The sequence below is a fragment of the Artemia sp. Qi Xiang Cuo genome, unplaced genomic scaffold, assembly GCF_049724085.1.
Source record: "Artemia sp. Qi Xiang Cuo unplaced genomic scaffold, ASM4972408v1 HiC_scaffold_23, whole genome shotgun sequence".
Taxonomy (NCBI): domain Eukaryota; kingdom Metazoa; phylum Arthropoda; class Branchiopoda; order Anostraca; family Artemiidae; genus Artemia; species Artemia sp. Qi Xiang Cuo.
This window is the reverse complement of record NW_028297432.1, coordinates 2,190,424-2,213,752: the sequence shown is the minus strand read 5'-3', so window position 1 is coordinate 2,213,752 and position 23,329 is coordinate 2,190,424. Positions and strand designations below refer to the sequence as shown.

The following is a 23,329-nucleotide window of genomic DNA, read 5'->3' as shown; positions in this document are numbered from 1 at the left end:
TGAATAGACAACTCTAGAAAATCATCATCTAGAATCACAAGCTTGTCTATAAACACTATATTCCTCATGATTCACTCTTTCTCAAATCTTTCCATTTTTAGAGTCCTAATACTGTCGCAACCGGCAACCGACTGACCAGAATTTTTTCTACACAAAAAAACATACGCAAGTCTAGTATAGAATGCATAATACCATTGATTTAGGGAGAATTTTTTTGAGCTTAATTACAATAATAATTTTCACTAATGTATTTTGTTCTAGTCAATATATTTCGATAGGACATCTAATGCTGACCAAAGTTTATTTATATGGAGAATATTCACTTTTCTAGCAAAACATAGTTGCTCCTCCTGCTTAAATTTGCTTAATGATATCTCGTATCTAGCATACATATCGTCCCATTCAAGGCATAGTCTACAGCCAGCGGTTATTTTCACAGCCACATTGGGTACTTGTATAAACTTGCTGCTACTACCAGCTCCATCAGTAATCTCCAATAATGTAAACGCACAACTCATTTTTCTTTACTAATATCCTCTCAAATAGACTATTCTATTTGAATTCAATTCTCTTGCTAATATGATTTATAACGAAAACCATTTCTTTTATTCAAATCCCAACCATCAATCAAGTTATTGTATATGGAGTAACCTCCGCTCTCTGATTGGCTCCTAAAAAATGGATGTTGACTCAAAACGAGTCTGCTTGAGTTATATAATGACGACCATACTCTCAATACATGTTTGACCACATTATACCTTGCCAACTTTAAAAAAAAAAAATGTGCACGTGAAGCTGAAGTGTAATTCCATGTGCAGTTGACAACAATAGCAATAACCAGTCTGGTAATCTGCCTTGGAAAGGTTCTAAGGAACGTAAATGCCCCAAATAGCACAGGAAGGAACAGAGTCTGCTAGAATCCATGGGTACAGGAGTAGTATGTGCCCTTGGAAAATAGTAGGCGCTATATGCCATTGAAAGGGAGTACGTAGTCCCTGAGCCCTGAGGTCAAGGTCACTGGGGAAAACCCAGAAATGTTTTTGTCAACAGAGACCTTGGGAAAAACCCTAGTTACATAACATGTTTTTGTGAACAATTTTGGGAAAATTTAATTAGTTTCTCAACAGGGGGAAAACCTAGTTACTTAACTGATTTGTCAACAGGATTTGGGGAAAAACCCCATAGCCTTGGAAAATACTCTATATAAAGTGGGAAAGAGTTGATTAGTGTCACAGTTCTGAATTGGATTTTGTTCGATAGTATTATTGTGAATATTATTTTTTTTTCTTTGGAATATTACAAAAATGAGTAATTTCACTGTATTGAACACAAAGAGACAAGAGAAAGAGACTAGCGATGAAGTGATGATAAGAGCGGCAAATGTTGCAGTAGAAATAGCACCAGGGAGCAGAATAACTTTCGAGTGGGATGAGATTTTCAGTAGATATGTAAAATCTCTCAGTCGATTCAAGATGGATGAACAGCTATGTTTTGCGGCCAAAGTGAATATAAAGAATATATCTACCTTACAAGCAGGTTTGAATGCAATTGTTGAGCATATAGAGAAAAATGGACTGAGTCATTTATTGAAAAAGCCATAATATTGTTTTATATATATATATAAATTTGTTGAAATAAATATATTGATGATCATTTTCTTTTTTTTGTAGTAGGATTTTTGAGAGTTGTTTACTCTTTTGCAGAAGAACCAATAGGTGATGAGAGAGTATTTGAAACAGACTATTTTCTTTCTTCAATATTTGTTAGTTAGTATGTATTCAGCAGTGTAAACATCAACAGTAAAAAAAAAATGAATGTATTTGAGAAAGAAACAATCATGCAGAACCTTGTCACTTTGGAAAAATGTTTAAATCTAAATGACCGGTTTAAGAAATTGTCGGTGCAGAGGAGAATCTTCAGTCAAAGAATGGTTGATGACTTCATAAAACGGGACTCTCCAACCTTGGATTATTGTATGAGGCTTTTAAATCGTGATCCCAATGCATTGGTTCAATTTATTGACATACTAATTGAAATAAAAAAAAATAGTATTGTAGATTTGCTTTTGAACATTACATGGATTTCCAAAAAAAAAAACAATAGGAACAGTTTGTATGGAAATTATCACATTCCAATGAAGCGAATATAACGGGAAAAAAATCCCGCTCAAACATGTTTAAAGTGTGACGTCACCTGTTTACTCCTCCTCCTCCTCCTATTTTGTCTTTAGGAAATCTGAAGCGAGTACTCGAAGTAAAAGAAAGAAGAACACTCTTTCTAGGAGAGTAGTTAGTTTGTAATCTGCAGTCTGTGTGTCAATAGTGAAGAAAATGTACTACATATGTCCTCTATGTTTATATACATTGGGCAGTTGGTCATCCTGTGAGAATTGCACTACTGTCAGTGAATATGATGAAAAGTGTAGATTGTGCAATCCATGCAAACTTCACCAAGGATATGCCATTAACATTAAAGATTGTAATTCATGCCTTGAAGAAGTTTGCGATTCTCATGTCAGAGGATTCCTATGTTCAAACTGTCACTATGATAAATGTAATCAGTGGGAAAATACTTATCCTGGTATGATTAGAAAAATTCGAAACGATCATTTAGTCTATTCTTGAGAGACTGATATTGTCGTGGGTTTAAACTATATTGGGAAGATGAATTTGGACAGTGCTTCAAGTGTGAAAATTACAAAAGAGTGTGCTTTCTACGGCATCGTTGTGAAGATACTGGATGTTATGATTATAAACCTACGGATTTTTATTTGGCAGTTTTGGAGAGTGATTTTTCATTTGAGAATTCTGTTTGTGACATTGCATCAAATACACAAATTGAAACACGTGAATTTTACAATATAAATGAAAAAAGTATCATTGACTACACAAAGAGATACGATAAGAGTGAAACTACATTGTATTGTACTAAATGTGATCCTGATTTTTCCCTACTTGATCAATACAAAGTGAATGTAAATGATCGTGATCAATATATCAATAAATTGTGTAAATGCATATGGCCCACGATGTAGAAGCTTCATACAATAGTCAAATGATGGAGAATCAGTTTTCATTATATCGACAAGCATTTCCCGAGAAAATATCTTCCTTTGAATAGACAGCTCTAGAAAATCATCATCTAGAATCAAACGTTTTTCCATAAACAATATATTCCTCATGATTCGCTCTTTCTTAAATCTATCCATTTTTAGAGTCCTAACACTGTCGCAACCAGCAATCGACTGACAAGACTTTTTTGTACTCTAAAAAATATACGCTAGTCTACTATAGAAAGAAAAATACCTTTGATTTAGAAACAATTTTATTGAGCATAATTACAATAATAATATTCACTCATGATTCGCTCAAAAGAAAGGCACCAAGGAACGTAAAGGCCCCAAATAGCACAGGAAGGAACGTAAAGGCCCTAAAATGGTAGGTAGGGTACTACTCTACTTTTGACTCGGTTATTTATTGTAATTTCTGTTCGTTTCGGGTTTCATTTATTTATCGATGCTGATTTGTGGTAGTTTCACGCTTGGCAGATTATTTGATTTTATTTTTGCTCGTTTTTGGTTTAATGGAGTTCTTTACTTTTCTTTGAAAATCTTATTTTGTGCAAAAAGTTTTTTTAATTAATTTCTTTTCATTTTATATTGACATAGTCTTTTCAGGAAAAAGAAAATAATACTTTATATCTTTTCGTTTTTTAAGGACTTTATAGTTTGACCTGCTATTTGTATGCTGGAGAAAAATTTTCAGCAATTTTTAACAACATACACCCTTTTAAAAATCTGGACACAAATAGTAGTGTTTAATTTAGTTTCATACCTCCTCTAGCTCACCTGAAATAGAAAACTTGATACCATTCACAAAAAAAATCTGTTTTCTTTATTTGATAGCTTGGATACACTTACGCTATTTTGAATTGGTTAAATTTTAAGAACAGAAGTAGCCCCGAAAGTTTGAATATAATACCCTCAGTCGTTCTTGGGATACTGCTGAGATGCCTTTTTGGGATTTAGCATTATCACTGTGCTTTTTTTTTTATAATAATGGAAAATTTTAGTTTTAAAAAATATGGGGCATATGGGTGGGTGGGGTGGGGAGGGGTATTTTTTGCTCTCCAATAAATTTCGACTATTAAAAAGGGAATTTAACAAAGGGTTACTTTGAACTAAAAGTACCTTTTTTTTCTCCTTTGTTTCGCAATAAATTTTGAAAATGGTAACATAACAACCTAGAAACACATTTTCATATGTATTAATGACCACTGAAGAGGGTGGACGTTACGAATTTTTTCTATCCCTTCCCACATGGCCATAATTTATTTTTGAAAATGGTGTTCAAAGTTACCTACACTTCGTCCAACTTTGAACGACGTTATTTTATTTTATGTACTGTTCATGTAGTTTCCTAATTTGTTCGAAGTTGGCCATGCTTTCGGTAAGTTTGCACAACCACTTATTTCCAGACTTTTTCGTCTAAGATTCAATGTAAAAAAGGTCACTTATATTGAACAAAATTTAAAAAAAATACAGAAAATTAGACTAAGATCATGTCAAAAAACAGAACTTGCAGGAAAAATCCCGGAAAACCAGAAGCTAGAATTTGTGTTCTTTGCAAAGTTTTTGTATGACTTTGTAACTTCACGGTGCCCTGCAATTTGGAAGGGGCCATGTCCTTTTCGAACGAGTGGTCCAGCGAAAACACATCTTTCTTCAAAAACACTGACATCACCTTTCTTGGGCCAGTTGTAACTGAAGTCAATATTGCTCACATGTTCCATAAATTTGAACTTCACCATCCCCTCATCTGGAGAGCCTTCTGTTCGTGGTCCAGCGAAAACATATCTTTCTTCAACAACACTGACATTACCTTTCTTGGGCCAGTACCAACAGTGACAAACCGGCTTTATTCAAAGGAAGTAATGACAGGATCACCAACTGCCTCACGGATTTCGTCATTTGATCGCCTATCGGGAATCTTTTCATTGCAACGCTTTCTGTCAAAGAATGCTGTGAATCCATTTTGAAGGTTGACATTGTCGTCCTTTGCCAGCTCATCCCAGAGGAGCTTCAATAGCTTCGGAAACACCTCCTTTCGGACTGAATTTTCTTTTCAAATTTCAAAATTCGGACTGAATTTTCGTTTTCAAATTTATTGATGGTATTTATCTGTTATAGCGTCTATGTATATAGAAGCTAAGTAGAACCTGTTTCTTTGACGCTCATTTCTTAAGAAATGTCACAGAATATGATGAAAATATAATGCTTGATTAATGAAATTAGAACCCACAAATAAATGAAACGAATTGCAGTAAGAAATCGCATTCTACCGTGAGCAAATCACGCATTCTACTGCGGGTTTCATTTATTCTTTAATAGCAATTTCTGGTTGTTTTGAGTTTGGGTTATTGTAGGTTTTTATTTTGGTAAAATTCTAGTTTAGCTACTTTTTGCCATCTTGGAAAGGGGCTAGGTTAGAAAAATGAAACTTTCAGTAATGAATCCAGGGCCAAAACTATACTCTGAGAAGGTATTATCAAGCTTCCATGTTCCATGTTAACCCTCTTCTGATTTCTAAGTCTTAGAAATTTGCCTACTTGACAAGCATGGGCGCCCATAAGCTGAATTTTAGGGGGGGGGCCTACCTGGTCTAATCAGCACCTCCAATTCTTTATAGGCCTAATAGAAATCTCAAAGCAAAACCATAAGGCAGAATCATTCAGCTAGGGGAGGGGGACTGGACCCCCTCTGCCCCCCATTTGGGTGCCCATGTTGACAGGTCTATTAACTATTGAAATTTTGACAAAATAACATTTTAATTTAGTTTCCAGTTACCAGTTTCTTTTTCTCTGGTTTTAGGTCTGAAAATGCAGTTCCTGTTATTTCAGTAAATTTTTAAACCATATCAATGGCTTTCTTCCTAAATTTAGGAAATGTGTTTGTAGATCTTTGATAGGAGCGACCTTTGTAAGACCTTTGTAGATCTTTGTAAGGAGTGAACCGGCTCAATAGTAACCGAAACTCTAAAAAACGGAGTTTTGATACCAATAGATACATCAAAAGAGTCAAATTTTTATGCTGATTTCAAATATATGAGTTTTATCAAGTTTAATCCTACCCATCAAAAGTTGCAACTAATTTTGATACCAGTAGATGCATCAAAAGAATCGGATCTTTATGCTGGATAAGTTTCATCAAGTTTAGTCTTACCCATCAAAAGTTACGAGCCTGAAAAAATTTGCCTCATTTTTGAAAAAAAGGGGGAAACTCCCCCTGAAAATGATAGAATCTTAATGCAAATAAAACCACAAGATTAAGCGCAATAGAAAACCCAACTGTAGATGTTTCAAGCTCCTATTTGCAAAAATGTGAAATTTCGTATTTTTCGTCAGAAGAAAGTTCACGGATGCGTGTTTATTTGTTGTTGTTTTTTTTTTGCTCCAACCAAATCATATAGACCATTTTTTTGTGGAAAACTTGTTAGGGGTTACACAGTCACAAATTAGAACTTATATTTTTCCTTATTATGGGTCAAAATGTATTGGCAGGCAGCCAACAATGGAGCAATAAACATTTTGTGGTTTTCCCCTACTCTGCTTTTATTTTCCTTTGGTTTCTTTATAATTACTATATAGTCCCAAATTTTCAAGGGGGGCCATGACCCCCTGCCCCCCCCCCACTTGCCGGTGCCCATGGCCTCGTTAAGCCAAAAATGAGTAGAAATAAATTCAAATAATTTCCCAAGCGTAAAACTACCATAAATCACCATAAATAAATGAATTGAACCCAAAACGAACAGAAATAACAATAAATAACCTGTTCAAGTTCAAAATAGCAACAATTAGCATGAATAGGGTTGACAACCCCCATACCTCCTCAAGACCAGAAAGTAATTTGCACTTTACTGAAAACAAAATACATTTTAAATGTTTTCACCGTTTTGACTTCAACTAATAAAGAAGTATTAAGACTATAAGGAATAGATACAAGAATATGTATATCAAACTGACAATACACGGTTATTATTTTATTTTTTTTTTAGGTAAAGTGCAAATTAACTTCTGGTCTGAAAAAGACATGGGTGTTGTCAGCCATACTCCTTTTACTTTTTGCTCGTTTTGAGTTTGACTAGGTTATCTATTGTAATTTCTGTTAGTTTTGGGTTTCATTTATTTGTTAATGGTGATTTGTTTTAGTTTTACACATGGAAGATAAGAAAAAAAAGGTCGTGGAATTTGACAACGCTTTTGTCCGTAAAAACTTAAACAATTTAGAATGTGTTGGTTCGGGAGCAGGGTTGCCAACTGGACATATTTTATGTCCAAAGGACATATTCCTGTGTGCCGGGACACAATGACATAATAGGGCAAAAAAGGGACATATTTTAGAAATTTGGGACATATTTTACAAATTTATGACATAGTATTTCACCGCTGGATACATATTTTTGTAAAAAAAAAATATGTCATTTTCCCCCAAATCAGTGTTAAAACTACTTGTCTAGCATTAAATTTACTTAACTACTTATTTTCTGCTAATTTTTTTTTACGAACATTATTTTCTTACAAACGATATTATGTTTCGGAGTTGCTTGCTCTTTCCCGCAGACAACTATTTACAAACACTCGTGAATTTGTTTACAAGTTTTTATTCTTTAATTTATAAATGATTTTATTTATATTTTCTTTTAAGCTACAGTCAAGTTAATATACAAGCAAGCATCTTTTTAGTTAACAATCGCTTCCGGCTTCCAATAGTCAGGCAAAAACATCTATCTATTTATCAAGTATTACTAACTGAAAAAGAAAAGTTAGCCAAAGAAAAAATTAGATTCATGATGATCTGGAATCAATTTTGTTATCAATAGATGTACCGAAAAATTAACTTATTGTGCTGATTCCAAATATATAATATTTTTTAAGTAGAGTGTTACCCATTAGTGGGCCTCAGAAAATTTTCCAAATTTTATTAGTTGAAAAAAACCCCAAAAAAGTCAAAGAATGTTAATTTAAATAACGCCAACAAATTCAGCGTATCAGAGACCCCCACTGAAGAGGTGTCAAGCTTCTATATATAAACATGAAATTTTATAGTGTTTGTCACAATAAACATCACGGGTTAGTTTTTATGTGTTGTTGTTGCTTTTTCCAGGGGTGATCAAATAGAACCAGTGGTACAAGAATTTAGCAAGATGGCTCGTTCAAAAGAAAATTATAAGATTTAGTGTCCTTTTTAAGTGACCAAAAATTGGAGGACAACTAGCCCCCGTCCCACGCCTTTTTTTCCTGAAAGTCGTCTGATTAAAATTTTGAGATAGCCATTTTGTTCAGTATTATTGAAACGTACAATAGATATGTCTTTGGAGATGACATGACCCCTCAGAGCCACCAGAGGAAGGGCCGCAAGTTATGAAATTTTCCCACTGTTTATATAGATTATTTGTTAGTATACCCACATTTTCCAAGGGAGGACGGAGATCTTCTGGGGATGAATTTTCTATGGGGAGAATATCCCATTGGGATGGAAGTGTCTGGGGGTGAAATTTTATGGGGAAATTTTACATGAGGAGAATTTATCAGAATTTGTATACAGAATGTTTGTTATTTGTCTTTTTTCTCGTTGTTGATCCCATTGTACATGTAGAGACACTCTGAGGGAACTCTCAGGGGGAAGTTTTCAGCGGAGTTGGAATTCTCTTCCACGGAAAATTCTATGTCCACGGGAGAAATTCCCATGGGGGAATTATCACCAGGAGAAATTCTCCACGGACAATTTCTGGGTGATAAACTTTCCAGGGAGGGGGTATTTTCCAAACAGGGATATTCCCCAATGACCTTAAAAAGGATCAGACACTAAATGAATACAAGTCTTTCTTCAAATAAAAGTATGGTAAGGAGTATTTTTAAGGCAGAATCGTAGGCAAAAAAAATTCTGGGAAGGTTTCGCCGCAGGGATGGAATTTTCCGGGGGTAATTTCCGGGCAGAAGAATTTTACATGGGAGGAACTTTATATAGAAGAATTTTTCGTGGGGAAATTTTCCACAGAGGGGGTGGATTTCCTGGGATTATTGGAAAAGTGATCAGAAATAAATACAAAAACTAGTTTTTTCTACCGAAAGTAAGGAGTGACATTAAAACTTAAAACGTATTGAAATTATTCCGTATATTACGGGGGCTACTTCTCCCTCAATACACCCCTCTCTACGCTACTGTTCGACCTTTTGTCAAATTTTTTTTAAGAACGAGTCTTGAAACATAAGGGCTGAGCCACTCTTGGTGTAAGCCCCCCCCTCCACCCTTGGTGGAGAGGGGTGGAGCCACTTCCATCCACACACGTATTATTATCCTTAGATGCACCCAACAGAAATTTGAGATTGAAATTTTGTTAAAAATGGTCCAAAGAACATATAACTAGTCCCTCCGCGTTTACACAACCACTCAGAGCACTGGGACAAGGGTTGTAAGCTATACCCCAGGAGCATATAAGGTCTTATGGACTGGGTAGTGTTATAAACTTCAGATGGGGCACATGTTATAAAAAAAAACGCGTCAAACGTGATGTGTGGGCACACCCCCCCGCGCCTATCAGTTCCGAAAACCAGCATCCAAACATAATTTTTAGACACCTATTTTGTTCAGGATTGTTCAAAGGTCCATTAATTATGCCTTTGGGGATGTCATCCCCCTAATTGAAGGGCAACCCAGCTTACCTAGTGCTCCGCAACGTCGCTTGACTCCTGGATTGTACCTTATGACCTGCGCAAGAAATACTCTGATTGTCAACAAGCTACCAAAAGAAGTGAAAATGCTGACCCTCATGCCTACCATACTTGTCAAGCGGAACTCTCATAGGAAGATGGGCCTTAAGCTCCGACAATTAGTTTTTTACTTTTTACATGTTTTATGACTTTTGTGCTTACACACTAGTTCATTTTTTATGGATGAACTAAATGAATCTTTTTCGTTTTCATTATATTCGATGTTAACAGACCCCTTTGATAGAGGTTTACAAGTCGTAAAAAAACTAGTTTCTGCAATTTCAAGATGGACATATTATAGACAAAATACGGACATAATTTGGCTGAAAAGGACACATTTTTGGATGCTCAAAGGACATATTCATTGACCCAAAAGTTGGCAACTCTGTTCGGGAATCTAGTTCTGATACCAGTGTTGCCAAATGGGCTTGTTTTCCGCCACGTGGGCTTGCTTTAGCCGTCAGGGGTGGGTTGAATTTTGGAGTGGGTGTGGGGGCCGTGGGGCGGGAAAGTGGGCTTTTTTGTACAAAAATGGGCTTATTTTGGGCTTATTTTGACTGAAAGTTTGGACAAAAATTCCAAAATCATCGTGGCTCAGCCGTGGTTATGCACCGAAAAGACAAGAGCCCTCCTTTAGCGCGTTGAACGCTTTCTATTCTGAAACACTTCTCCATTAGGAATTTATTTCTGCATGGCTGAGATGGCTCTGCGTTAAGAGTCTTACAAGTTACAAGGAATTTTATGCTGCTCAGTTTAAGGCAAGACTTAAATTTTATGCAGATCTATCCTTTTTTCTTATATATTTGACAGATCTGGCTCAATCTTTTTGTGGCCTAGCATGGGCATAGGCAGCATCGGGCGTAGAGGGGGGCAGCCCCTTCTGTGATGGAGGGGGGAGGGATCTTACTAATACTTCCCGTACCTTCCCATGCATTTTGCCATGCATCACTCTTGTTTAAACCCTTGTTTTCTTTAAATTAAATAAATATTGATGAAGTCAAGAAACAGAAAAACATATGGGAAATATACAATTTTGGCAATACATTGGTACATAAAAGGGGTGGGATAAAGTATAGTGGAAGCACCTTCAAAATTCTGAACTGCTTTTTCGTTTCATATTGTAAAGGAACAATTGCTGTCTTCAAATGTTTCCTTCTCAATAGCCCTAACTAAAGGCTAATACAAAATCAAGTAGTGTGTTCACCCATCCCTGTATCAACTATTGAATTGTATACACCTTTTACCTAAGTTTATTTACCTGGCAAAACCATTTGATCTATATCTGATTTTAGAATACTTTCATATATAGTGAATATAAAACATTATTTAATCAGATTTATGAATATAGATAACATTGAAAATATACTTGATAATATGATTGATAAAAACATGTTGTATTTTGTAAAGAAATAATTATGTTGTTTGAGTTTTTTTGTTGTCCTGTATAAACATATGTACTATGCATGGATATGTGACTATGAGAGTTGAAGGATACATTTTTTGAGTGAAAAAAGTATTACACTTAGAAAGAGTAGAAGGTATTTATAAGTGTTCCCCTTGTCACTAGTTCTGATATAGAATCTTATATGTGTTTATCAGACGTACCATTCAGTTTTTTCCAGTGATATTCCCAAGTATGAAGATTTGATCCCAAACATCCGATGGCTGCCAGGTAGTGCCTGTATTCTTTGCTTCTCTCATGAATAATGTCGATAAATTTGGGCTAAAATGTCTTCCATATTGCATCAGCCCTTCTCATCACTAATTTCTGTTTTTCTTTTGTAAAATGATTATTTGTTTTAGTTCTTGTCAGGAGTTAGATTATAAATGGGCTGAACACAATAAGCCTTAACCGAATTACTAACCTAGTTAATCCAGATAAGGCCCGAGCCTCCTTTGAGTTTTAAATTTCTTAATGTCTTTTGGATATTAGTGCCTTTCTTTTTTGTTTCTGTTTTTATCTGTACGTTTTATTTCATCTTGGGATTACGAAGGCTTTTGTATTAACCCCGGTCCCACGTTTTTTTGTTTTTTTTTAGGCCTGAATTCAATACTAAACATATATTTAAATAATTTGTCGAAACTGTACCAAATAACGTGTTCCCAAAATTTTTATGTGATAATAAACCAAAGATATTGTATGTCTTCGGCTTGTGGTTGTTACTAGCATATTCATTGGAATAAGTCATATTAAACTCTAAAAGTTAATAAAAAGAGTTCACAGCTGTTTAACCATTATGACGCATAAAACTGCAGCTAAAAACATATTTATTTTGTCGGATCACATAAATCGTTGTTCTTCCGTGAAAGTGGAGCAGGATGAACAAAGGGTATGCAAGCAAGGTTCAAGTAGAATTAGATTAGGGGCAAAACTTTTTCTGACTTTAGCATGAAAGAACTATTTTAGCACTATTTCATCATGTGTAGCACTGTAGCACGTGCTTCAATTTGTAGCACTTTCGTAATACAGTTTGTTAATTTTGTCATTGACATAAGTCTCGAATTGACATAAGTCGGGCGAAAATAAACGCCCCTCCGCTCGTTCCCAAGAGAATTCCCAACAACTAATATTATCCAAAAAACAAAAAATCGTGCTAAGTTTCCCCTTTAAGACTCTCTTTACTTTCATTTGAAATAAAACTTTTTTGAATGTTGATTTCTGGATGACTTTTCAAATTCAAACTGGAATCACCCAGCCCTACAGCTAATTCTCCTTAGGCTTAAAACTTTGAACAAATACTTAGGACAGGATCCACAAGTGTTGTAGTACCGGTGCATTAGGTATATGGTCACTTCTAAAAATTCAAGTTTGGTTAATTCTCATGAAATAAAATAGTATGAATATATAAGAGCTTATAAGCGTATTTGGGCGATGTATTTGCACATTAGGGGGGTGGGAGGTAAAGCATAGCATATATTAAATACATAACATAACCTAGGCATCTTTCCCCCCCCTTAAAACCCAAAAAACAACTGTTTAAATATCAGTAACGCGATGAAAACCACGCTTTGTATTGCATTTCCTTTGCAATTAACCCGTCTGGCGGGTTTTTTGTGACTGGTTTCCATGTACAATATACAAAAGTGACCATATAACCCACCAGTACTAAAGTTGTTAAACTTCTGTGTTTCATCAAGCCCTCCGCTACGGGGAGGAAGGTCACTAGGTACTTGTGTAAAATATAAAACACACTCTAGAACTTGTATATCGTATACCCCGTTTTCACGCTGTCTATACAAAACACTAACCTTCGGCTCATTGGGAAACGACATTATAACTTTTTTTTTTATTAAATATTTATGTTGTATTTTGGCTAGGTTCAGTGGTCTGGTAGGCTCCTCCTCCATAAGTTTTTGTGGTAGTTTTCATAATTTTGTTACTAAAGCATTGTATTTTCATCAGATTTTGTTTATTTTACCTAGCATTCGCCAAACTTCCCTTATCTTGTGTATTTATATAATAGACAAGTACCGGTCACTACACAGTTTTTCAATACCTTTGAATGAACTGGCAATCTCACAATTTTCAATTAACAGCAATTTAACCCTCTCTCAGACAAAATCAAACCTTAGGGACGAACAATAAACGAAAAAAAAGAACAAAAAATACAAACGCCAGTCCGTGACTTTTCTTCTGGAAATGAAACCCCACCTTCCGCATTTTGCATGTAGCACCCTTCGTAATGCGCTGAGTTTCAAAGTATGATTTTAAAAATCAAGATCACTAGCCTTTTTTGGGATGGCAGTGAGTAAGGGGTTCAAATGATGCTGGGACTGTTTAAAACAATGCAAAATATATTACATTTTGAATCAACCCCAGAGATTTTAGGGATAGGGAAGGGGGTAAGTGCATAAAATATTGTTGACTGTACGCACAAGACTTTTTCATTGTATTTTTTACTCGCTGTTGGATTATTGTTTTGAACTATTTGTTTGTTTTTCCAAGGCCCTGTGGCTAAAATAGTAACAAGTAGTTCAAGTCGCAAAGATTCGTAAATAGTCATAGTTTTATATAGTTGTAGTGGCAGCAGCATAAATAGTAGTAGTAATATTAGCTGTGATAGTAATGGCAGTTGCATGCAAATTCAATATTAGTACAAGTTTCAAATTTATGCTCTAAGCCGGTCACGAAATGTTGCTGATACTCCTTTTTGACAACCAGGATGAACACTTTGTGTTTTTATATAGCTAGACTTCCTTTTCAATATTTCACACTCACGCTAGAATTGTATATAAATCTTGACTCACTCCCTCACGACATTTGGTATATTTTCTTTAAAAATTAACAAAGCAAAACCAGGAGAAGCTAATTGAATTTATTAGGCATCATGAAATCACTTATGAATTATGAATTGAGTACATCAAATAGTTATGACAATAATCAGGTCAAAATATGAATTTACATTTTATATAACTTGATAACCTGCCTTTAATTTAAGTCAGTCTTCATTGGAATATTGAATTGGAAGCATTAAATTTTTCGTCTTTTTACTGAAACACTCAGGTATATTGTTGTTCTTCAGTTTTGTAGTTTCGTATTGTGTCTTTTCGAAGTTTTGAAACCACGGTCCGATCTATCTACTTTTAGTCTCTGTTCAGTATTGTGAAGTAATCCATCATAAATACTAAATGAAGTAGATCCTTCAAAAATAGAGTTACATCTCAAGAAAATAACAAATGGAGTGTTTTATAGTTCTTTTCTAAATCTTGCTTACAAATATATTTAACTTCTTAACTATGAAAAAAAAATCTTTTTTTCTATAATTCTTTGTAGTATTTTAAAGATTTATAAACTATTTCTTGAATTAAAAAAATATGGATGTGAAATGGATAAAACTACCCAAAATTAAGGTAAACATTTGAGGGTTCACCTGGAGTAGGGAGTTTAATAACAAAATGAAGAAGTTTACCACCCGTGGACTTTGTCTGACAGTCTCAAAAAAGGATCTGTTTGCTTTCATAATTACGACCAATTTACGAGTCCGCAAATTTTTTTTTTTTGGGGGGGGGTCAAACTGGGTGACCCCTTGTATTGTAAAATAAATTGGATGTCAACATGATCAGATTAATATGCTGTCTAGTACAAATAAGGGGCTCTCAACAAGATTAAGAAGGGAAGAATGCCTCATATCTCTTTCACTGTGTCTATTCGTTTTTCCACACATGCTATCTCCTTTGTCCTTGGATTTGCCGATGATCTGTATTTTTATTAGCTAGGATGTGGAGTCAGACATGTTTTTCCCGGGATGTGGGGGAGATTATATTTCTGTGTGCCCAGGGGCGGATCCAAGATTTTTTTTTAGGGGGGGGGGAAAATAAGTTGATCCGATAAACTTGCGTTAATTAGGTAAATTAAACTACTTCGGACTACTTTAGAGGGGCGCACCCCTTGTCCCCCTGGATCCGCCAATGTGTTTGTCAAAGTGTAGTTTTGGGTTATGCAGAAGAATTTGGGGATGTATTTATTGTCCTTTGATGATCGGACACAATTTTGTTATGTCAAAGTTTTAAGGGCACGTTAAACAAAATCCACAAAACTCTGCGCATCCAGGTTGTGAAAAGAGCGTATATGCAATATCTTTGGAATTCAAAAGGATGTTGCTCTAGAGCTTTTAGTACATATGGATTAGGATGTACATTTGCTGCAACCCAGTGAAGAGCGAACCACAGCCTACAGTAGCCAAAAGTTAAAAAAAAATGTTTTTAAAATAGAAACTACCTGATGAGAAAAGATGGTCATTTGACACTTAATCAGGAATGGTAGCTACTGTTTCGGTTAATCTTAAAAGTAAAAGTTTATTGCGAAATTAGATTTATGGTATTTTTCGATGAAGAAATGCCTCGAAAATGACGATGGATCGAAATAAAAAGTACACCAATGGAATCAGCATAGTCGAAAACCTTTATTAGAGTAATTACAATCCTCCACCTTGAACAACAAGGAAAATGACTTTTGCATTGTAGCACTGATGTCTTTTTTTCTTTTTTTTATAGAAGAGATAAGATAAGATATTTATTTCAAAAAAATCGCTATCACAAGCCCACAAAGGGCCGAATTCGGACTTTGGAGTCGACAACAAATAAATGGTTACTCTAAAAATGCAAAGAACAACAACGAAATAGAGAAAACCATAATGAACATCATTTAAAAGTCAATAATTGAAACTGTAAAAAAATCAATTAAAAAATTAAAAAAAAATTGGTCAAAATAAAACTTAGAGCGAGACATAAATGCATTAAAAACTGGTCAAACTAAAATACTGGTCAAGCTAGAAGAATATCATATAGTGATGATTAATAGCTCATTCAAATTAAAATTTGATAGTGCCCTTTTCAAATGACCAAAAATATTGGAGGGCAGCTAGCGTCCTCCTCCAAAGTCGTCCAATAAAAATTGTGAGATAGCCATTTTATCCAAAATAGTTCAAAGTTTCTGTAACTGTGGACTTGGTGATGATATGACCCTCTCTATTTCCTGGGGAAAGGGATGTATGCAGTATCGGAGGAATCGGTATCGGGTGTATTGGTATTGCGTGTATTTCGTATGGACATGTCCGTATCGGGTAAGTTTTGACTCAATCATGAGTTTTAGACTCTCTGTCATGTTTGCAGCACTAGCTGCAACCTAGTAAAGAGCAAACAAATTCATAGAGTAAACAAAAATTAAAAACCACGTTTTGAAAAAAACTACCTAATGAAAAAAGTTGCCATCTAAAACACTGATTCCGGAATGTTAACAATTTCGGTTGATTTTAAAAGTAGAAGTCATTGTGTCAACAAATTTATGGTGATTTTGGAATTGTAATCATCAAGTCCATCATTGGAATCAGCATGGTCGAAAGATTCTGTAGGATAATTACAGTCCCCCACCTTGAACAACAAAGAAAATAATTTTTTGCACTGATGTCTCCTTTTCAAACAGTTCGTGGTAACGAACAGTAAGCAAGGAGCGACCCGGCTCAATGGTAACCGAAACTCTAAAAAACGGAATTTTGATACCAATAGATACATCAAAAGAATCAGATTTTGCCAGTCATTTGCCAGCCATCGGTCCCTTCCGCCACCACTCACTACGCATAATATTGCCCAGGATGATACAGATCAAGTACTTAATGCACTCAGACGATGTCAGCTTCTGAATAGTTCCTGGGACCGGGTAAAAGTTGTCTTTCACCCAGAATTTCTTTCGTCAACTAATCCCCTCTTTAATCTCGACTACGAAGAATTTATTCGTGGATGTAATCTTGGCGTTTTCCCCAGTTATTATGAACCATGGGGATATACACCTGCCGAGTGCACAGTCATGGGAATTCCATCGATTACGACAAATCTTTCTGGTTTTGGGTGTTTCATGGCCGATCATGTTCCAGACCCTGAGAACTACGGTAAAAATATTTTAGACCGTAAAAACATAAGCCTCAATGAGTCTATTAATCAGCTCCCCAGATACATGCTGAACTTTACTCTTTTGACAGAAAGACAAAGAGTAATTCAACAAAACCGAACTGAACGTCTCAGTGAAATACTTGACTGGGGGAATCTTTTTATTTACTATAAAAGGGCAAGGCTCATGGCTCTTTGTGCAGTTTATTCAGATACTTTAGTAGACGACGAAGAAGGCTCTCCAAATGTAAAACAACCGCGCCCTTTATCTAAACCTCAATCTCCCAGACCTGTAACTCCCGCACTTCTTACCAGTGGAGATGAGATTGACAATGAAAAGGAACTAGAGGAACTTAGAAACAGAGCCAGTAGAATTTATTTGTAAATTTAAAGGCATAAAGTAGTAGCTATATGCATACAAACACGTACTCTATAAACAAACATCCTTGTTCTATATTTCTAATATTTGTTGATTGATAATACTTATTTGGTGCTTTATAGAATATATAAAAATTATACTTTTGTAGTTTTACAATGAGTTTCGTTCAAATAAAACATCCTTTGTTATATACAATATTTTACTGCAACGCCGATAAGGTCATATTGGTTTGGACGATGTATATAAAAGTGAGTAGGAGTAGGTGTTTAGAAAAAATAAGAACTTCATCTTTTAGCAATTTCTCCATTTAGTTTTGGGAAGGACAGAAGAGGATTTCCCGGCATGATTTAAACACTAGTTTTTTTTAAACTGTAACTAAGTATCAACACCAAAACTTGAAACAAAAAGAAAATATTCTGTATTCGAGGGTGGATGCCCTTTTTTTCAACCCACGCTCTTTTTCATTTAATAAAAATAAAGAGCTAATTTGAAGCTTAAAGTCAGCAAAATTACTGCTTTACGGTTTATGCAACATATTTTTGAAAACCTGTCTCGTAACATTTTCTTATATTTGTAGAACGCTGATTATTTAGCACTTTATTGAAAGTTCATTTCCTTAAGTTTTTTAGATAGTTAAAATCATGTCGTACAAGTTATCGATTTCATTACCGGTTCATAAGCTTTATGAATTATTCTTCTATTTTCTGTAGAACACTTAAGGATTTCGTTCAAGAAAAATACACTTCAGTTTAACACAATACTGTATTGCAACACAGATAAGTTCATATTGATAATGTCGGTGAAAGTCCCTCGGGCCTGATGCCAGTTCCAAAATTTGGCATCAAGTATGGAGATGCACAAAGTAAAAGACCTTTACTAGGGAAAGGCCTATTCAGTTTCAGTACTCAATTTTAATTTAACTCATGTCATTTCTTAAATCTTATATTTGTAAATTCTCATCGCAAAATAGTGATAATTAACATAATAGGACAAAATAGTTAATAAGGTACAACCCTGTGTCACCAGCCGTTTTTTCGACATACTTTGCCGGATAGGTTCCTCCAAGAAAATTGCTAAAAAATAATACACTTGCTAACCATCCAAAAAAATTATTTCCATTATATCCCTGATTTACCTCCTGTATATGGATTGCGGAAATATCAATTCCAGTTTGGGTTTTAAATGAAGCAACTAGACGCTATACTCTCAGTGGAACTATTAGTTTTTTTTTAATGCAATCAGTGGCGGATCCTGGGGAGGGGAACCCCCCCCCCCCAACGTAGTCTTAAGTAGTTTAATTTACTTAATTAACACACGCTTGTGTAAATTAAACTTGCTCCTAACGCAATTTTATCGGATCAACCTATTTTGCCCCCCCCCCCCCAAAAAAAAAATCCTGGATGCGTAGTTGAAATGCAATAACTTTAAACATGCAATCATAAGCAAACACAGGAGTCGTTCAGATATCTTTTATTTATTGAATGCATGCTTTTACCTTTACTACTGAACAAATATCTTAAAAGTTTGGGAGCAAATAAACTTGAGATGAGTTACATCTCAAATAAAGAACAAATGAAGTGTTTTACAGTTCTTTGCTAAATCTTGATTTATACTCCTTAGAAATATATTTAACTTCTACAATATGAAAAAAATATTTTTTCTATCTTTTAAAGATTTATAAACTATTTCTTGAATAAAAAAAATATGGATGTGAAATGGATAAAAATATCCAAAATTAAGGTAAAAATTTGAGGGTTCACCTGGAGTAGGGAGTTTACTAAAAAAATGAAGAATTATACCACCCGTGGACTTTGTCTGAAAGTCTCAAAACAGGATATGTTTTCTTTAATAATTACCACCAATTTACGAGTCCGCAAATTATAGTTTTTGGGGGGGGGTCAAACGGGGGTTCCCAGGTTTATTGTAAAATAAATTGGATGTAAAACTGATCACATTAATATGCTGTCTAGTACAAATAAGGGGCTCTCAACAAGATTAAGACTCGTCTGAAGAGCCTAAGTTTGAGATTGACGTTCAGAAATTGGAACATAACTTGAAGAATTATAATTTTTGACAAGAAAATTTGGTCGTTTCTAACCAATGTATGTGGGAAGAATGCCTCATGTTTCTTCTACTGTGTCTATTCGTTTTTCCATACATGTCATCTCCTTTGTCCCTGGATTGGCCGATCATCGGGATTTTTATTGGCTAGGATTTGGAATCAGACATGTTTTTCCCGGCATGTGGGGGAGATTACTTTTCTGTTTGCCCAGGGGCAGATCCAGGATGTTTTTAGGGGGGAGGAGTGCAAAATAGGTTGATCCGATAAACTTGCGTTAGGAACAAGTTTAATTAAGGCAAACTTGTGTTAATTAGGTAAATTACACTACTTTGGATTATGTTAGGGGGTGCCCCCTTGCCCCTTTGGATCCGCCAATGTGTTTGTCAAAGGGTAGTTTTGGGTTATGTGGAAGAATTTGGGGATGTATTTATTGTCCTTTGATGATCGGACACAATTTTGTTATGTCAAATTTTTAAGGGCACGTTAAACAAAATCAACAAAACTATGTGCATCCAGGTTGTGAAAAGAGCGTATATGCAATATCTTTGGAATTCCCAAGGATGTTGCTCTAGAGCTTTTAGTACATATGAATTAGGATGTACATTTGCTGCAACCCAGTGAAGAGCGAACCACAGCCTACATTAACCAAAAGTTAGAAAAAAAAAGGTTTTTAAAATAGAAACTACCTGATGAGAAGAGATGGTCATTTGACACTTAATCAGAAATGGTAGCTATTGTTTCGGTTAATCTTAAAAGTAAAAGTTTATTGCGAAATTATATTTATGGTATTTTTCGATGAACAAAATGCCTCGGAAATGGCTATGGATCGAAATAAAAAGTGCACCAATGGAGTCAGCATAGTCGAAAACCTTCATTAGAGTAATTAAAATCCTCCACCTGGAACAACAAGGAAAATGACTTTTTTGCATTGTAGCACTGATGTCTTACTTTTTTCTTCTTTTTTATCTAGAAGGGCTAGAAGAATATCATAGACTGATGTTTGATAGCTCATTCGAACGGAAATTAAATTTGATAGTGCCCTTTTCAATTGACCAAAATCGCAGGGCAGCTAGCCTCCTCCCCTAAAGTCGTCCAATAAAAATGTGAGATAGCCATTTTTTCCAAAATATTTCAAAGATTCTATAACTACGGACTTGGTGATGATATAACCCTCCATATTTCCTGGGGAAAGGGATGTATGCAGTATCGGATGAATCGGTATTGCGTGTATTTCGTATGGACATATCGGTATCGGGTAAGTTTTCCAATCATGAGCTTTGTGCTCTCTGTCATGGTTGCAGCACTAGCTGCAAACTATTAAATAGCAAACCATTGACTATAGTAAACAAAAATTAAAAAACACGTTTTGAAAAAAACATGCCTAATGAAAAAAAGTTTCCATCTAACACTGATTCCGGAATATTAACAATTTCGTTTGATTTTAAAAGTAGAAGTCATTGTGGCAACAAATTTATGATACTGTAATCATCAGGTCCATCATTGGAATTAGCTTGGTCTAAAAGAGTCTGTAAGATGATTAAAGTACCTACCATTGAACAAAAAGGAACATAATTTTTTGAAATGTTGTCTCCTTTTATATATAATAAAACACAAATATATTGTAAATTTAAAGCACTGAGCACCATTAGATTTGAAAAGCGAACAGAAATTCCTACGTATAAAAAAGGGGCCCTCCTAAACCTCATGCTCGTTACGCTAAAGATTTTAGAACTTAAAAAAACGTCTTTGTTCTAATTAAAAGGCCCTTGTGTTTCAGGAGTCATTCTTAAAGAATTGGGACAAAATTCAAACTTCAGCGTAAAGAGCGAGGTGTTGAGGAGGCAACCCCCTTCATATACGTAATAATTTCTGTTCGTTTCAAGTTTTAATGTTGCTCCTTACTTTCAGTTCAAAAAAATATGTTTTCAAAAATTTAATTTCTGATCGTTTTTTAAATAATGCCAGGAAATCTGGCCCCACCTCCATGGATAAATCCTCTCCCCGAAATATCCTCTATATAATTCAATCCCGGTGAAAATTTAGCCCGGACAATCACTCTTAACCCCTCTGCACGTAAAATTGAGACACAAAGGTGAAAGGAAGATACATAAAAAGAATTTTATATAAGACTTCTGGCAAAGTTCCCCAGTGCAGAATTTACCCTGGCAATTTTACTCCCTGGAAACTTCCCTCCCCGTGGAAAAAACCCCAGCGGAAAAGGTGTCCCTCCCCCACCCGAAAATGTATGGCTACGTGTTTCTATTGTTGCCTTCATACATGTTTCTAGATGAGCTTTTCAAGAGATATTTTGACCGGAGGGAGGAGATTTTCTTGTATTAGTTCAAAAACCATCTCAAATTAAATAAAAAATTAAACTGGGACTACGGGGCAACATTAAAATGAATAGAAATTATTGTGTATATAAGGGGCCAAAACAAACTAATCTACAACGTTACAACAGGAACAATCTAATCTACAACGCTTTTCATAGTATTATACCTGCTGTGATAGAGTACTGCTCAGTATGCAATTAGAATTATCTTGTAATTTAAACATAAAAAGAAATAGTATTTTGATAGCCTCAATGTCATCGAACACCACACAAAAATAATGGATAGATTTATCAGGTAAAATCTTGGTCTCGCCAGCTGTGTGTGACAGGAAGTAACAAAAATTTTGGATCCCCAAGGTCTTTTGCAGTGATGTCGGTTTCTTTAGTTTGCCAAGTTTGGACTTTTTTATTTACAACGGTAGCTGTTATTTCTTATGCTTGTTTCCATACAATTAAAAACCTTTTCCGAATTTTAGTTTCTTAAAAAGATAAATGGCTCTTTGGCGAATTGTCCCAGCACCACCGGGAGCTCTTAAGTCCAATAAAATTAAGAATTAATCTGTTTTCACGCTGGTCATTTTTGGCTTAAAAAGGTCTGGAAGGCCTATCAAATAGTGCTGTAATTAAAGGTTTAATCGATCAAAACATCGATGGAACAATTTTTGTCCAAGAAAAACCGTAAATAGTGAAATTAAAAGGCTCGCATTTTTGTGTTTCAATGAATCTTCGAAAAGCTCGTTGATTTAAAACTTTCCGTAAATAGTGAAAAAGCCTCATTTATTCACTCTTTTTACTAGCCAGTGTGGTAAAAACTATAAATATTATAAAATCTAATGTCACTGAATCAAAGGACGTCCTATGTTTTCATTATTTAATTTATTCTATTTATCTGTTAATTTGTTTGTTTTGTTTTTTATTTATTTTACTTGTATTATTTTCTTATATTTTGTGTAAGTAATTGTTTATGAAACAGGATTTTAAAAGTTCCAATTTAATTTGAAAATGGTCAAAATCATACGTCCTCAGTATACAAGAGGCGCTAGATTTGTCCCCTCCTACCCCTTTCCTCTGGAATAAATATCAAGGAGGCACACTTGTGCCTCTACAAAGAGGCGACCCACCACAATGTTAAGCGATTTCAGGTCCTAGAGGTCGCAGAGAGACGGCGGTAATCGCATTTTGTAGCCCAAGCTCAAACTAAGACACTTGCAACATTTCATCCTCCTCCGACTTGATCTTCATGGGGTAAACTGGGCCGGAAGTTTGGACCCTCCCACCACAGCCCCCCTTTAACGTTGTCCGATTGGGCTGAAATTTAGAGGTTAAGCTTTCCTAGGGCCCGGGAACTTATCCTCGAAATTTCAGCTCAATCCGATCACTCCTTCCCTGTTTTCAAAAAACCAAA

General features: G+C 35.2%; 1 pseudogene; it reads left to right on the top strand.

Moving 5' to 3' along the window:
* Positions 1–2,409: 2,409 nt before the first annotated feature.
* On the top strand, positions 2,410–17,536 carry LOC148938959 (glycogen [starch] synthase pseudogene; annotated as a pseudogene).
* The last annotated feature ends 5,793 nt before the right edge of the window (positions 17,537–23,329 follow it).